The 16157-nt window shown below is 40.8% G+C and overlaps 1 pseudogene; it reads right to left on the bottom strand.

Annotated features, from left to right (window-relative positions):
* The window catches only part of LOC122144762, a 51138-nt pseudogene extending 41215 nt beyond the window's left edge, over positions 1-9923 (bottom strand).
* Positions 9924-16157: the final 6234 nt, after the last annotated feature.

Below are 16157 nucleotides of genomic sequence, written 5' to 3'. Positions count from 1 at the left end.
AACTGTACTGAGCTACATTTGACTTACCATCCAAAGTGTTAAAAAATAAAAAAAAAATAATTAAAGTTGGGAAAAAAACCACATTAAGATGACTAACAATACAAATGGAGTTGAGGGGGAAATGCTATGAAAATGGATTATATTTCATAGGAGAAGCTGACGGACTTGTAATATCGCAAAAACTCAAGCTGACGTCTGTTACCAGCAGAAGAACACGACTTCATTTAAACCTTGGCATGCGGTGGGGGTTTATGGGTAAATAATCCCATCAGCCCCTGCAGCAGCTCCCATCAGTTGGACATCACATTGATCAGGACACGTGTGGTTTACTGAAGATCCTTTCCTGTCTCTTTCATCATCATCATCATCATCAGTGTGTAATCACTCTCAGTATCTGCTCTTCTGCTCCTTCACACAGCATTCAGCTATTTTTGCCACAGTTTAATTGAATATAACCCATCTGCTGTGGGTAACTCGCCCGGAGTGCAGCGCGTCAACACTCGTTCACTCACAGTGTTTGGCCTACATACTCAGGGGTGCACATAAGTGGTCCGCAGGTCCGCATGCACGACCAAAATAAGAAATGTAAATTATTTTGTAAATTAGTTCAGAGAGTGTGTTTTGCGTACCGACATGGTTGACACCTTGTTATGCACAATTACCATTTAAGATCGACAAACTGCACTGTATAAGATACACGACACACACTCACTGTAAACACACACACAGGACCACTACACACACTCACCACGCACACTCTCTGTCTCACACACACACTGTATATTCTATTTCCCTACACCAACCCTACACCTAACCCTACCCCTTACAGGAAACGTTCTGCATTTTTACAGTTTAAAATTAAACTTTGTTTACTTTATTTTTATACCAGTTTTACAAATGAGGACATTTTGTCAGGTTTAGCTCACTTTTGGGTACGAATTTGTTCCCAAAATATGGTTAAGTAGGTACACACTCACACACACACACACACACACACACACACACACACACACACACACACACACACACACACACACACACACACACACACACACACACACACAGACACACAGTTTCAGGCTGAAACAAGTTTGTAGCTTTAGTGTTGATTATTAAATAACTTTGATTAACTGAATTAATTATTTTTGGTTCTTTTTCATTTCAGGGCATCACTACTGTTTTTAATTAAACAATGACTAAAGGTACAGTATGTAATACTGACGCATAGTGGTTGAAATGTGTACTGCAGTCCAGATGCATAATACTGAAGAGAATCCTTTCTCCTGCTCCTCCTCAGACTCAGTCTCATGTGAGGAAAGGCAACAGGAATGAGTACAACTGACAACAGAAGGCAACCAGTCTTACACTAGAAGTCATTGAGTTTGATTTATCCACCTTTTATACAGCTTTTAAATGGATGACGAGGCTTTTTAGGTCAAGTAGAATCTATGATCTCTGACCAGTACGTTGACTGGCTTCCACAGCTGCAATTCACTGCAGCTTTTTCCGCCAACCGGTAACCCGGGGGGGACAGCAGCAGCAATCCACCTGTCACTCAAAGTGGCCACGCCCTTAATTATGCAGTACTTTAAGGCTTAATAAAATTTAAATTAAGGGCATGTCATGAAGGGCAAAATTATCTATATAGACCAAAACCACTTTTTTGTACCAGGCTGTAACCCCTTTCTGCTGTAAAGTTAGGGGCCAGTCAATGAATTGCAGTTTTATTCGCTTCCGTGTTTGTTTCACGAGAGACCGGGAGGTTGCCGCTTGACCAAAACATACAGACACTCTGATACAGAACACACATAACTGACTGTAGCATTGTTTCTCATAGAAAGAAGTGTGTGAACTTTCCTGCTTGTCCTATCTGCAAACATATTACAGTCTTTAATGCTTTAGCAGTCAAAACAATCACATACAGCACTCTTAAAAACAACTTGAGCAGCAACAGCTGCTAACTGCCGTACAGTACAGAACAACAACAAGTGTAAATGTGAAAACGACTGAACTATTTAATCTGCTGTCCCGATGTGACTTCAAGAGCATCACAACAACAAATAAACTCCTGCAGATGTTCAAACACTCATAAATCATTGTGCACGTGTCTGACAACTCACGAACCCCGCGGCGCAAACATCTGCGTCTGCACTTCTCTTCATGCGTTATCATGTTTCGCGTGTGTGTTTAGGATTCGGAGTAATATTTGTGCAGTTTATTACATCATCTCCAGCAGCTGATCATTACTCACTCTTTAACTACAGACAGAAACAGCAGCATTAAAGCGTGATTACTGAGCTGCTCGTCCCATTATAACTCAAGCACTGGACTCAAACTCCTTCCTGTCAGCTGCGCTTCTATGAACAGACTCTGGGAACGGATTCATTTTGCCCACACTGCTGGAGCATTACATACATTACGTGCAGGACACTTCACATCAACCAACCATTGAGCAATGCATTTGTTACATTATGAATTAATCTTTGTTAATGTTAATTAATAAAAACATTGCTCATTGCTGTTCAATCCCTTGCAGCTTTTCTTGAGTTCCTCACAATAAAACACAACAGAACATCTCAAAACGAGACGCAGAGACACAGGAAGCTTGTCCCACTGGAAACACTGGCAGATCAGAGACATCTCACTTCAGAAACCTCTTGTGATGTTCTGAAATTAATATCACATGTCATGACTAAATGGGAAGGTGGAACACATCAGCCGATGTGATTAATAATTTATGTAGGCAGCAGATATACTCAGTATAAACGATGTTGTTTCTGAGCCGAAACAGCAGTGAGCCAAAACGCTGTAAACACTGTGACACAAGAAACAAGAGCATCTCAAGAGAGTGTGAGAGACAGCATCTCAAATATGTGTTTACTAGATACAGATTAAAGCAAAAAATTAAACATAAAAATTTAATTAAATAATAAAAAAGCTAATAAAATCTGGGAGTGACTTTTCCAAGTCTGAATCACAATCCTACACTTCCCTGATCTGTGAATCAAACTCAGCTAATCCAGATACTGCAACAAAACCAAGAGCATCTAGAAGAATCAAATGCTTCACAGACTGGATGTGTCACGATGAGAGGAACTTCCTGAAGTCCACAGGAAGTGATGGAGAGCAGCTCACAGAGACTCCTCCTGCAGTGTCCTGATTGGATGAAGGAGCCATGACAGGGGCTGCTGCTGACCAATCAGATGTGACGGAGCTGTGAGCAGATCAGCTGGATGCTTGAGACCATATAAACACGCGATCGAGACACTGACCTCAATACAGACTGTTGGACTGAAGCGCATGCTCCCATGATGATCAGCTCAAACACACTGGACAATCATACAGTCACATCCAAGCCAGTCAAAGATATAACTAAAACTAATGACTTCTCCAAAATGAGCTCAGATCAAAAAATCATCTTTAAATGATTAGCTCACTAAAATGTAAGAACTGGCTGTAAATCATCACACTCTCAGTTCATCTGAGATCAGGATGAGTTTGTTTCTTCATCAGGTTTGTAGAAATGTAGCACTGCATCAGTGTCTCAGCAATGGAAGCTCAACAGACAACACTCCACACCATAATTAAACACCAAAAAAATAAAAAAAACATCACAAGTAATCCACAGCACTCCAGTCCATCAGTTAACATCTGGAGAAGACAAAAGACGAAACAAATCCAGCATTAAGACATTTTTTTTTTTTTAAACTCAATATATATAAGAGTCTATAATCTATAATAACACTTTCCTCCAGTGAAAAAGTGTTCTGGGTGTGAATCAGGAGAGAAATCTGCACAGATCAAGCAGCGCTTAAACAGCTCTAAACAAATATGTGTCTGGATTTTGATGTGAGAGACAACAGGAGACGCACTTTTTCACTGGAGGAAGAGTTATTATGGATTATGGACTCATATGGACAGCATCAGCATAAAAGCATCGGATACAAGTTGGCATTTGTATCATGATGCATCGCTTTCTAACATATTTGCATTGCATTAAAAAACAATTTATATAATTATTAGTAGATGCGCTATACTTTTATTATTTAGAAAGTAAACAATATTTTATATGTAGATTGATTTCTCCTCTCTAAACTGTCTCTTATCACCACTGCTGCTGTATGAATATGACACGTCCACAACAACACTACAAAGACCGAGGGGCATGTCCTGAGGAGTCACACAGAATACAGATCCACACGGCTGTCTGTCTGAACCACAGAAATAAAAAGCAAGCTATCTGAATTGCATAGCATCATTTTTTTTCCAATGCATCGTATTGCATTGAATCACAATGTATCGAACTGAATCAGAATTTGATCGCACTGCATCAGTAATAGTATCGCATCGCATCAGCAGCTGCTTCATATGTATCTAATGTGATCTGTAATCTGTTATGAGATGCACATCTCTACTCTGGATGGACGTGATCCTCACACCTTCTAACAGTCGGACTCCATGTTAGACATCGATGTTTGCTAAAGCACATCACAGCGGATTTCGCTACTGCTATTTCCAGCACAAAACAGTCTGGAACGATTGTGACCTGCTGTGCTCATTGAGCAGCACTGAACTCTAACGATTCTTTAATTGTCTCTAAACTAATGACACAGAGCTGTTTACTCCTGCTCTGATGCACATGAGACATCACGATATCAGCCGCTACTCAATAAACCAACAAACACACAGTGTGCAGCACGTTACGCTACTTCCTTTGAGCTGAATGTGTAAAATTAAAAACATTTCATTTCAAAATTAAACTATTGTCTTGTCTTTAAATGCTTTTTCTCAAAAACTGAGGAGCATAAGCTCAGCTCAATAAAGCCTACGATCAATCAGTTCAGCAAAGAAACCAAACCTGTGCTAACTGAAAGAAATAAAGTTGACAAAAAGATTTAATCCAAGATTTGGTGATAATGTGGGATAACGACTTTTAAAATGTTGCTCATTTTTGACTGAGAACACCACTTTGGTAAAGGATTTTCAGCAGCACAAGGGTTAATATAGTTTGCACAGAAGCAGATAAAGTGAATGAGTGACTAGTTTCACCATCTGAGTGGAAAACGCTTGCACCTAAACTCAGACAGGAGCTCATTCAGCACTGACTTACACAATCAAACAGGCACGTTAACGAATCCACAACTTAAAACCAACATGTTATTGCAACTAACCTGAAATATGCATGTAGTAATTATAGTGTTAATTACATTGAAAATTCAAGGAAATCCACGATTAAAAAAAGTTCAGTAAATGCATCATGCCTCCAAAGTCAGTGAATAATGGTTGTAAATAATCATGCTCTCAATACTGACCAAAATAACTGTGTTTATGACTTTTGCCATAATCTAAGCTGAGCTCATCAGGTCACTGTAGGGTCAGATCAGGTAGAAACAGTCCTAGCCTCTACTGCTGTGTCATGACACATCACACACACTATGGCTGCCCAGACATTACACATCTGCATCGCCTTCAGACCGCTGCTGTTGTGATTAACCACCGGAATCAGGCCATTATTAATGACACCGAAGAACTTGACTTCTGCAGCAGCAGCTACATGACCAACATCTGCACAACACACTCACCCACTCACACACACACACAAACAAACACACGCACACACACACACACACACACACACACACAAACAAAAACACTAGAACACACACACACTCACACAAACAAAGAGTCACACACACACACACACACACACACACACTACACACACACACCAAACAAACACACACACACACCACACACACACACACACCTACACACACACGCTCACACACACACACACTCACTCTACACACACACCGACACTCACACACACCAATCAACACACTAACACATTTCTAATTATTCAAATCTGTTAAAGGATTTTAGGCTGCATTAATTAGGACAACTGCGAACCCGGAACACTTCCCATAACACCCGATGTACTTGCTACATCATTAGAAGAACCAGTTGAGTCCTCTGCACAACCTGACTTTGCTGCAGCCTGGAATTGAACTGCTGGTTTCGTCTGGTCAGAGGAGAACTGACCCCCCGACTGAGACTGGTTTCTCCCAAGGTTTTTTCTCCATTCTGTCAATGATTGAGTTTGGTTCCTCTGGCTTGCTTAGTTGGGGGACACTTCATATCCAGCTTATATCGCCTGAATTTGATTGCACAGATACTATTTAAACTGAACTGGATGATAATCACTGAATGAATGAATGATGAATTCAATGATGAACTGCCTTTTAACTGAAAAAAAATAGTGTTTACTATTGTCCTTCTGCATTACTGACACACTATTTTCACACACCAATTAACTGACACTCACTAATGCTGTACAGTTGCTTTGACACAATCTGGTATTGTTAAAAAACGCTATATATAAATAAAGGTGACTTTGGCTTGACACACACACACACACACACACACACACATAATTTCTACTCTCCATGAATTCATCATGCGCGCACCCGAGCCGCGTTCAGCACGAGGACAGCGACGCGCTAGACGCACTTCAGGCCGCAGCTGGACGTGTCGCGTCGTTTCGGGTCTCGTGTCGGGAAATCGCGCAGTGGAGCGGTGAAGTTGCAGCCCCTCTTTCTGAAGCGCGTTACGCCGCGTTATAAGCGCCGAATTGCGTCCAATAGCGCGGCTGGTTGTTGCTAGGAAAGACTGGGATGAAGATCGCTCACCTGCTGCGGTGGGAAAGCGCGTCACATTCCTGTCAGCGGCGCGCTCCGGGCTTCTGCGGGAACGTTGCGGAGGGGAAAAACGGTGTTATGTGGCTGTCAGTGCCATGTTATTCTCCGGGATTGATGCTGAGACTGCGCGCTACATCCGGGCTGCTGGGAATCACGGCACTTCTTGACAACCGAGCGGCTCGCGCTACTATGGCGAAGGCATCTACATAAATATTCATGAGCCAGGCGTTCGCTATTGATGGCAACAGCGCGACGTCACTACCGGATCCCTTACAATTCAATACGTAAGACTTCCTTCCATTGGAGGATTAGAACGTAACGGTCAATACTTCGTCTTATGAATTAATTAAATCACATGCGAAGCATCTAATTTAACCTATGATTATACAAAATTACAAAAAAGTGAAAGATTCTGCATTAGTTTTTTATCTGTCTACATCTATATATCATTCGAAAAAATACTATGTTTGAAAAAAGTAAAATTTTGATCAATGCATCGTTTCAAATATTTGATTGATTAAAAAAAAAATTTTAAAATTTATTAGTAGAGGCGCTATACTTTTTTTTTTAAAAAGAAAACAATTTTATATGTAATTGATTTCTCCCTCTAACTGTCTCTTACACCAGCGCGTTGAATTAAAAACTCCAAAAAAACCCTAAAACCCGAGGCAGTCCTGAGGTCCACAGAAACGATCCCCGCTGTCTGTTAAACCCAAGAAAAAAAGCAAGCTATTTTAATTGCATAGCATTTTTTTTTTTTCCAAATGCATCGTATTGCATTAAATCACAATTACGAACTGAATAAAATTTTTGATGCACTGCATCGTAAAGTATGCATCGCCAGCAGTGCTTCATATGTTCTAATGTGATCTGTAATCTGTTATGGATGCACACTCTACTTGGGTTTGGACGGGGATCCTCAACCTTCTAACATCGGACTCCATGTTGGGACTTTCGTTTTGCTAAGCACATCACAGGGGACGCACTTGCTATTTCCAGCAAAAACAGTTCTGGAACGTTTTGTGACCTCTTGCTCATTGAGCACACTGAACTCAACATTCTTTAATTGTCTCCTAAACTAATGACACGAGCTGTTTACTCCTCCTGATGCACAGGAGACATCACGATATCAGCCGTTACTCAAAAAAACAAAACACACAGTGTGCAGCACTTCGCACTTCCTTTGAGCTGAATGGTGTAAATTAAAAACAGTCATTTCAAATTAACTATTGTCTTGTCTTTAAATGCTTTTCTCCAAAACTGAGGAGCATAAGCTCAGCTCCATAAAGCCTACGATCAATCAGTTCACCCAAAGAAACCAAACCTGTGCTAACTGAAGAAATAAGTTGACAAAAGATTTAATCCAGTTTTTGGTGATAATAGGGGTTAACGACTTTTAAAATGTGCTATTTTTGACTGAGAACACACACATTGGTAAGATTTCACAGCACCAAGGTTTAAGTTTGGCACGAAGCAGATAAAGTGAATGATGACAGTTTCATTCCATCTGGTGAAAACGTTTTGCCCTAAACTAGACAGGAGCTCATTCACCCACTGCCTTACACAAAAACAGCACAACAAAACCACAACTTAAACCAACATGTTATTGAACTAACCTGAATATCATAGAATTATGGGTGTTAATTAATTGACAAAATTCAAGGAAAATCCACGATTAAAAAAGTTAAAGTAAATGCTCATGCTCCAAAGCCCAGTGATAAAGGGTTTGAAATATCATTCTCAAAAACTGACCAAATAACTGTGTTATGACTTTTGCCAAAAATCTAAGCTGAGCTCATCAGGTCACTGTAGGGTCAGATCAGGTTAGAAACGCCCTTTAAACGCTGGTATGAAAACACACACAACTATGGGCTTGCCCAGACTTACACATTGCACACTCAACTTTGCTGTTGTGATTAACACCCAATCAGGCCATTATTAATGACACCGAAGAACTTGACACTGCAGCAGAGTACTGACCTAATCTGCAATAACACCCCTCACCCCACTCACACACACACACAAACACAAACACACACACACACACACACCCACCCCACACAACCACCAAAACACACAAAACAACACAACACACACACACACACACACACACACACACACACACCCTCACTCCTTCAAACACACACACACACACCCTCACTCATACAAACACACAGACACACACACACACAAAACCACAAAAACACTCACACAAACAAACACACACACACTTCAGTGACTGCTACACACAAACAACACACAACACAACACACACACCACACACCACACACCCCCCACACACACCACACACACCACACACTCACTCTCACACACACCACTCACACACACAAAACACACTAACACATTTCTAATATTCAAATCTGTTAAAGGATTTTAGGCTGCTTTAAATTTGGACAACTGGAACCCGGAACACTTCCCATAACACCCGATGTACTTGCTACATCATTAGAAGAACCAGTTGAGTCCTCTGCACAAACTGACTTTGCTGCAGCCTGGAATTGAACTGCTGGTTTCGTCTGGTCAAGAGGAGAACTGACCCCCCGACTGAGACTGTTTTCCCCCCCAAGGTTTTTTTCTCCCATTCTGTCACTGATGGATTTTTTGGTTCCTCTGGTTTGCTTAGTTGGGACACTTCATATCCAGCGAAAATCGTCGACTTGATTGCACAGATACTATTTAACTGAACTGGATGATAATCACTGAATGAATGAATGATAAATTCAATGATGAACTGCCTTTAACTAAAAAAAATAGTGTTTACTATTGTCCTTCTGCATTACTGACACACTATTTTCACACACTAATAACTGCCCACTAATTAATGCTGTACAGTTGCTTTGAACAATCTGTATTGTTAAAAAACCTAATAAAAAAAGGGTGACTTGGCTTGCCACACCACACACACAACACACACACCAAATATTTCTACTCTCATGAATTCCATCATGCGCGCACCCGACCCGCGTTCCGCACCGAGGACAGCGACGCGCTAGACGCACTTCAGGCCGCAGCTGGACGTGTCGCGTCGTTTTCGGGCTGGGGTCGGGAATCCGCGGGTAGCGGTGAAGTTGAAAGCCCTCTTCTGAAGCGTTACGCCGCTTATAAGCCCCGAATTGCCGTCCAATAGCGCGGCTGGTTGTTGCTGGGAAAAGACGGGGATAAAGATCGCTCACCTGCTGCGGCGGGAAGCGCGTCACATTCCTGCGCGCTCCGCTTCTGCGGGAACGTTGCGGAGGGCAAAACGGAAAAATGTGTTATTCAGTTCCAAGTTACACTCCATTATTGATGCTGGAGACTGCGCGCTACATCCCTACATCCGGGCTGCTGGGAATCACGGCACTTGACAACCGAGCGGCTCGCGCTACTATGGCGAAGGCATCTACATAAATATTCATGAGCCGGGGCGTTCGCAATTGGATGGCAACAGCGCGACGTCAACTCCCGATCGCTTACAATTCAATACGTAAGACTTTCCATTGGAGGTTAGAACGTAACGTCAACATTGTCTTATGAATTAATAATCACTGCGAAGCATTCAATTTAACCTATGATTATACAAAATTACAAAAAAGTGAAGATTCTGTATTATTTTTTTTTTTATCTGTCTACATCTATATATCATTCGAAAAAATACTATAGTTTGACAACCGAAGAACTAAGAACTTAAAAAAAAAAAATTCTATAACTATTTAGAAAAAGGGAAACGTCTATATTATCTTTTTAAAACCGCAACACTACGGGAAATTGTAGAAACATATTAAAACATTTAATTTTTCTGGGGGAAAAAAGTCAAAATAAAGTCTCAGTATATCTGCAAAACACAACAAAATATTTTGAGAATTTTTTTTTTAAAACATTCAAGGCGACGTCTTCGCTATGAAGGGTCACTAAGCGGCGTCCGGTCAGCAGCGTAATTAATATTCAGAAAAATAATCGGAGAATCGATGCAGAACCGATCACCGGTGATCACCGTGAGATGAATGCCGGTTAGGAAAGTGTCCGAGTGACTCCCACTTGCTCTGATGTCATGCTGACGTGTGAAAAAACTCTCGCGACGGCGAGGATGCTTTTGTCAGTGTATGGCAAGCCGGTTTTTGCATTAAAAACTTTGGTTGGACTATCCATAAATATAATTTCGTATAGTCACAATTGTAATACGGATAGTCATAATTATAATTCGACTAGTCACAATGACAATTAGAGATATCTGCAATTATAATTGCACTAGTAAGAAATCAGATTAGAAATATCTCAAATACTTTATGACTAGTCAAAACTCCCTTTAATATATCTGTAATTACTTTATAGATATCTTCAATAGACGCGTCATACATCCCCCAATGTAATTAGAGATATCCTAATTCAATTTCAGATAGTCACATTATTAGTTTAAGATATCTGAATTGCAATTGCTCCTATCGAAATGCTCCTGGTGACGTCAGAATAAATTTACTCAGCTCCTCCCCGCCTACCCTTGCTAAATGCTAACAACATAATAAAAGCCTGCTTTAGTTGTCACGGAGAAAAAGCTACTGGATGAAGTGCTTCATGGATTATTAAATAAATCTGGATGCAGCCATGTGTGGTAAAGGTCTCCAGCGTGCATGTGTGTATGCGTGTGTTTTAACTGAATCCTGTTGCAAAACAGACCAAATGCAGTGTAATGTTCAATAAAGGCAGAAAATCACAAACTGCTTCGTCTGAATGTATTTATATATTTAGACAAAGAAAACAATGTTTGTTTGTTTATTTATTTATTTATTTATTTAAAGAAAGATAGGCTACCTTTAAAAAAAAGAAGGTATGCCTAATTTGCAGCTTTTATCTTTCCATCATTCTGCCTTTTTTTCTCAGAATTGCGATATATAGACAATGCGAGATATAATTTTTTTTAACTGTGAGATAAAAAGTTGCAATTTCTTTATTTCTTTATTAATTAATTTCTTTATTTAGTGGCGGAAACAAGCTTCCATAAATAGCCCACAAGGTGGAATATTGTATTGTATTATAGCAAGAGAGTACTCAAGCACTGTAACAAAAGTATTTATAATTAGTTACTTTCCATCTCTAACCGAAGGATAATGATTGCAGTGTGTGCAAGATTTTAAAAGAACTTTATAATATGAATGACTGTATTTTAATTATAATGCAGTATTTAAGAATAGAGCATGGCTGGGACAGGGTTCAAGTATTACTCAAAGCTTCAACATAATCATGAGTATGTTACATCAACTTTCTTCTGAGTCAGTCTATAGATACAGGCCTGTACATTCCAAGATGTTTTTCTAAGAATGAAACAATCCAGAATTGTCAAGACGTCAACAATAGGATTAAGCAATTATTGGCACCCAATTATTCTTCTCGCTGGCGCCGATACAGGATTGCTGCCTCCGTGATGTGCTCTGCAGTTGTTTTTGTGTTTTTGTTAGTTTGTCCTGTCTTTAGTTATATTCCTGCAATCAGTTTCACCAGAGACGAATTGCTGGACATTCGGCACCACACATCTCCCGATATATTACCAGATTTTGACTATTCTGATGTTTTGCTGGACATTTTCGTTGGCGGAGCAGCTGCACTGAACACGCACTCCAGGAAGTGAAGACGGGGGAAGAGAGCCGGCACGCTTGTGAAACTCAGAAAACATGGATTTCGAACGCCATTGCCTAACATCCATTGGCAAATCTCCGCTCTCTACCCAAAAAAACGGACAAACTCCCTCTGCTCTCCTGGACAAATAAGGATTTCTCACACTCTGTGGCTCTGTGTTTCACGGAAACTTGGCTAAATGACGCCATTCCAGCGTGCTCCATCTGCCGGGCTTCCAGCTGTTCAGAGCGGACTGCGATGCAGAATCAACGGGGAAATTGTGCGGTGGCGGAACATGCTTTTACATCAACGAAAGGTGGAGTACAGATGTAACAGTGTTAAAGAAGATGTGCTGTTCAGATCTAGAAACACACTTCATTAACTGCAAGCCATTCTATTCACTGCGGGAGTTTCACCCGTTCATTCTGGTGAGTGTATACATCCCTCCGGAAGCGCACGTGAGCTCAGCTTTACAGAAACTCGCTGATCAGATCACAGAGACAAAACAACAACACCCGGACTCTGTTTTACCCTTACCAAAAAGTAGTATACTTCAAATTTATTTTATTAAGTATACTTAAGTAAAGTTCAAGTATATTTTGACTTTTTGCAAGTATAAGTCAAGTATACTTAATTGTCATTATAAAAATATATATTAGAAGTACATAAAGCCCATTTCTGAGAAGTACATAAAAAGTAAACTAAAAGTATACTTTCCTATTTTTAGTTTAAAATAAGTATACTAATAGCACACTTGAATAAACTTCTTTTTCGTAAGGGTAATCATTCTCAGGGACTTTAATAAAGCAAATCTCTCAAGTGAACTGCCAAATTACAGACAGCACATCACATGCCCCTTCAGAGACAGTAATATATTGGATCACTGTTACACCACAATGATACATATCACTCTGTTCCACGAGCAGCTTTGGGGCGCTCTGATCACTATTTGGTTCATCTTATTCTGACCTACAGGCAGAAACTAAAATCAGCTAAACCTGTATTAAGGACTGTAAAAACATGGACTAATGAAGCAGAGCAGGATTTACAAGCTTGTTTTGACCTCACTGATTAGAGTGTTTTTGAAACTGCTGCCACCGATCTGGATGAGCTCACAGAGACTGTAACATCTTATATCAGTTTCTGTGAGGATATCTGTATTCCTACCAGGACTCATCTAACTTACAACATTGACAAACCGTGGTTCACTGCAAAACTCAGACAGCTCCATCAGGCCAAAGAAGATGCTTACAGGAAGAGGGACAATGTCTTGTATAAACAGGCTAAATACACACTGGAAAAGAAGACCAGAATGGCAAAGAGGAATTATTCTTAAAAAATAAGGACTCAGTTCACTTCTAGCGACTCAGCATCAGTGTGGAAAAGTCTGAAGGAGATCACCAATTGCAAGAGACCATCCCCCAGCACTGTGGAGAATCAACAACTGGCTGACAATCTGAATGAGTTTTACTGCAGGTTTGAAAGAACACCCATCACCTGCCCTGAACATCTCTCCACACAACCGTTCACACCATTTACACCTCTTGCAACCCGCCCTGAACACCTCTCCAAACAACCGCTCACACCATTCACACCTCCTGCAACCCCCCTCTCCCCCACACCTGCAATTCAGATCAGCGAAGAGGAGGTGCGCCAGGTCTTCTGGAAGCAGAAAAGGAAAAAAGCACCAGGCCCAAACTGTGTTACATAAGTCTGTCTGAAATCCTGTGCTGACCAGCTGGCCCCCATCTTCACACAGATCTTCAACAGATCACTGGAGCTGTGCAAAGTCCCTTCATGCTTCAAACGCTCCACCAATATCCCCATCCCAAAAAAATCCAAAATTACAGGACTAAATGACTATAGGCCTGTGGCTCTAACGTCTGTGGTCATGAAGTCATTTGAAAAACTGGTGCTGGCCCACCTGAAGGACATTACTGGACCCTTACTGGAACCTCTTCAGTTTGCCTACAGAGCAAACAGGTCTCTGGACGATGCAGTAAACATTGGACTGCATTATGTTCTGCAACATCTAGACAGACCAGGGACTTATGTGAGGATCCTGTTTGTGGACTTCAGCTCGGCCTTTAACACTATCATCCCAAACCTTCTCCTGCCCAAACTAACTCAGCTCTCAGTGCCCAACTCAGTCTGTCAGTGGATCAACAGCTTCCTGACAGACAGGCAGCAGCTAGTGAGGCTTTGGAAAATACACATCCAGCACCCGTATAACCAGCACTGGAGCTCCTCAGGGCTGCATTCTCTCCCCACTGCTTTTTTCCCTGTACACCAACGACTGCACATCTAATGACCCCACTGTCAAGCTCCTGAAGTTTGCTGACGACACCACAATCATCGGCCTCATTCAGGACGGTGACGAGTCTGCTTACAGACAGGAGGTTAAAGAGCTGGCTGTCTGGTGGAGTCTTAACAATCTGGAGCTCAACACGCTCAAAACAGTGGAGATGATAGTGGACTTCAGGAGAAACCCCCCTGCACTCCCCCACTCACCATCATGAACAGCACTGTGACTGCAGTGGAGTCATTCAGGTTCCTGGGCACCACAATCTCTCAGGACCTGAAGTAGGACACTCACATTGACTCCATTATGAAAAAGGCCCAGCAGAGGTTGTACTTCCTTCACCAGCTGAGGAAATTCAACTTACCACGAGAGCTGCTGAAACAGTTCTACTCCGCCGTCATTGAATCCGTCCTCTGCACTTCAGTAACTGTCTGGTTCAGCTCAGCTACCAAATCTGACCCCAGAAGACTACAGAGGGTAGTCCGGACTGCTGAGCGAATCATTGGTACAACCCTCCCTTCTATTCAAGAACTGTACTTATCCAGAGTGAGCAAAAGGGCTGGCAAAGTCACTCTGGACCCCTCACATCCAGCACACTTCCTCTTTGAACTGTTTCCATCTGGTCGACGCTACAGAGCACTGAGCACCCGAATGACCAGACACAGGAACAGTTTCTTCCCCCAGGTAATCCATCTGATAAACACTTGACAATAACTGTGGAACACACAACACTATTTATACACATATACACTCATTTATCTTAAATATGATTTGCCTAGTCAAAATTCCAATTCAAGATATCTACAACTGTAATTTGACTAGTCATACATGAATTGCAGATATCTACAAATGTATTTTGGATATCTTTACAATTTTTGAATTAAAGATATCTTAAATTGTATTTTGACTAGTCAAATCATATTTAAAGATATCTTGAATTGGGATTACGACTAGTCAAAACTAATTTGAAGATATCTGAAAATATTTTTCAATGGAAGTCAATGGAAGATTATGACTAGTCGTTGTAGCATTGTAGATATCTGGAATGTGTATTATGACTAGTCAAAAATACATTGTAGATATCTTAATTCCAATTACAACGAGTTATAATTGCAATATAGATATCTGGAATTACAATTGTGACTATCCGAAATTATATTTATGGATAGCCAAATCCAAGTTTTAAATGCTAAAACGGCTTGCCATAATAGAGCGCTGATCGGGAACCTCTGGTGTCGCAATTAGGAAATCCTGCGAAGGCGGAGCATCCTTCACGCACTTCGGAGGCATGCTCTTCGAAGTCCGTACACTCAACTTTGGGATACAGCTACAGGCTCGCTCTTTTTCTCCATCGGCGCCTCCTTTGTCATATTTTTTTTTTTTTTTTTTTTTTTTTTGTACTTTGTATTTTTGGTGAAAAATAAATGTAGCGAATTTGAATACTTTAGTTTTATTTTACTCAAGTAAAAGTACCACAATTTAATTATACTCAAGAAAGTAGAACAATTTTTAAAATGTACTCAAGTACTGTAACAAAAGTATTTGTAATT

Source organism: Cyprinus carpio, unplaced genomic scaffold, assembly GCF_018340385.1.
Source record: "Cyprinus carpio isolate SPL01 unplaced genomic scaffold, ASM1834038v1 S000006757, whole genome shotgun sequence".
In the NCBI taxonomy this organism is placed as follows: domain Eukaryota; kingdom Metazoa; phylum Chordata; class Actinopteri; order Cypriniformes; family Cyprinidae; genus Cyprinus; species Cyprinus carpio.
This window is presented reverse-complemented; position numbering and strand designations above follow the sequence as displayed.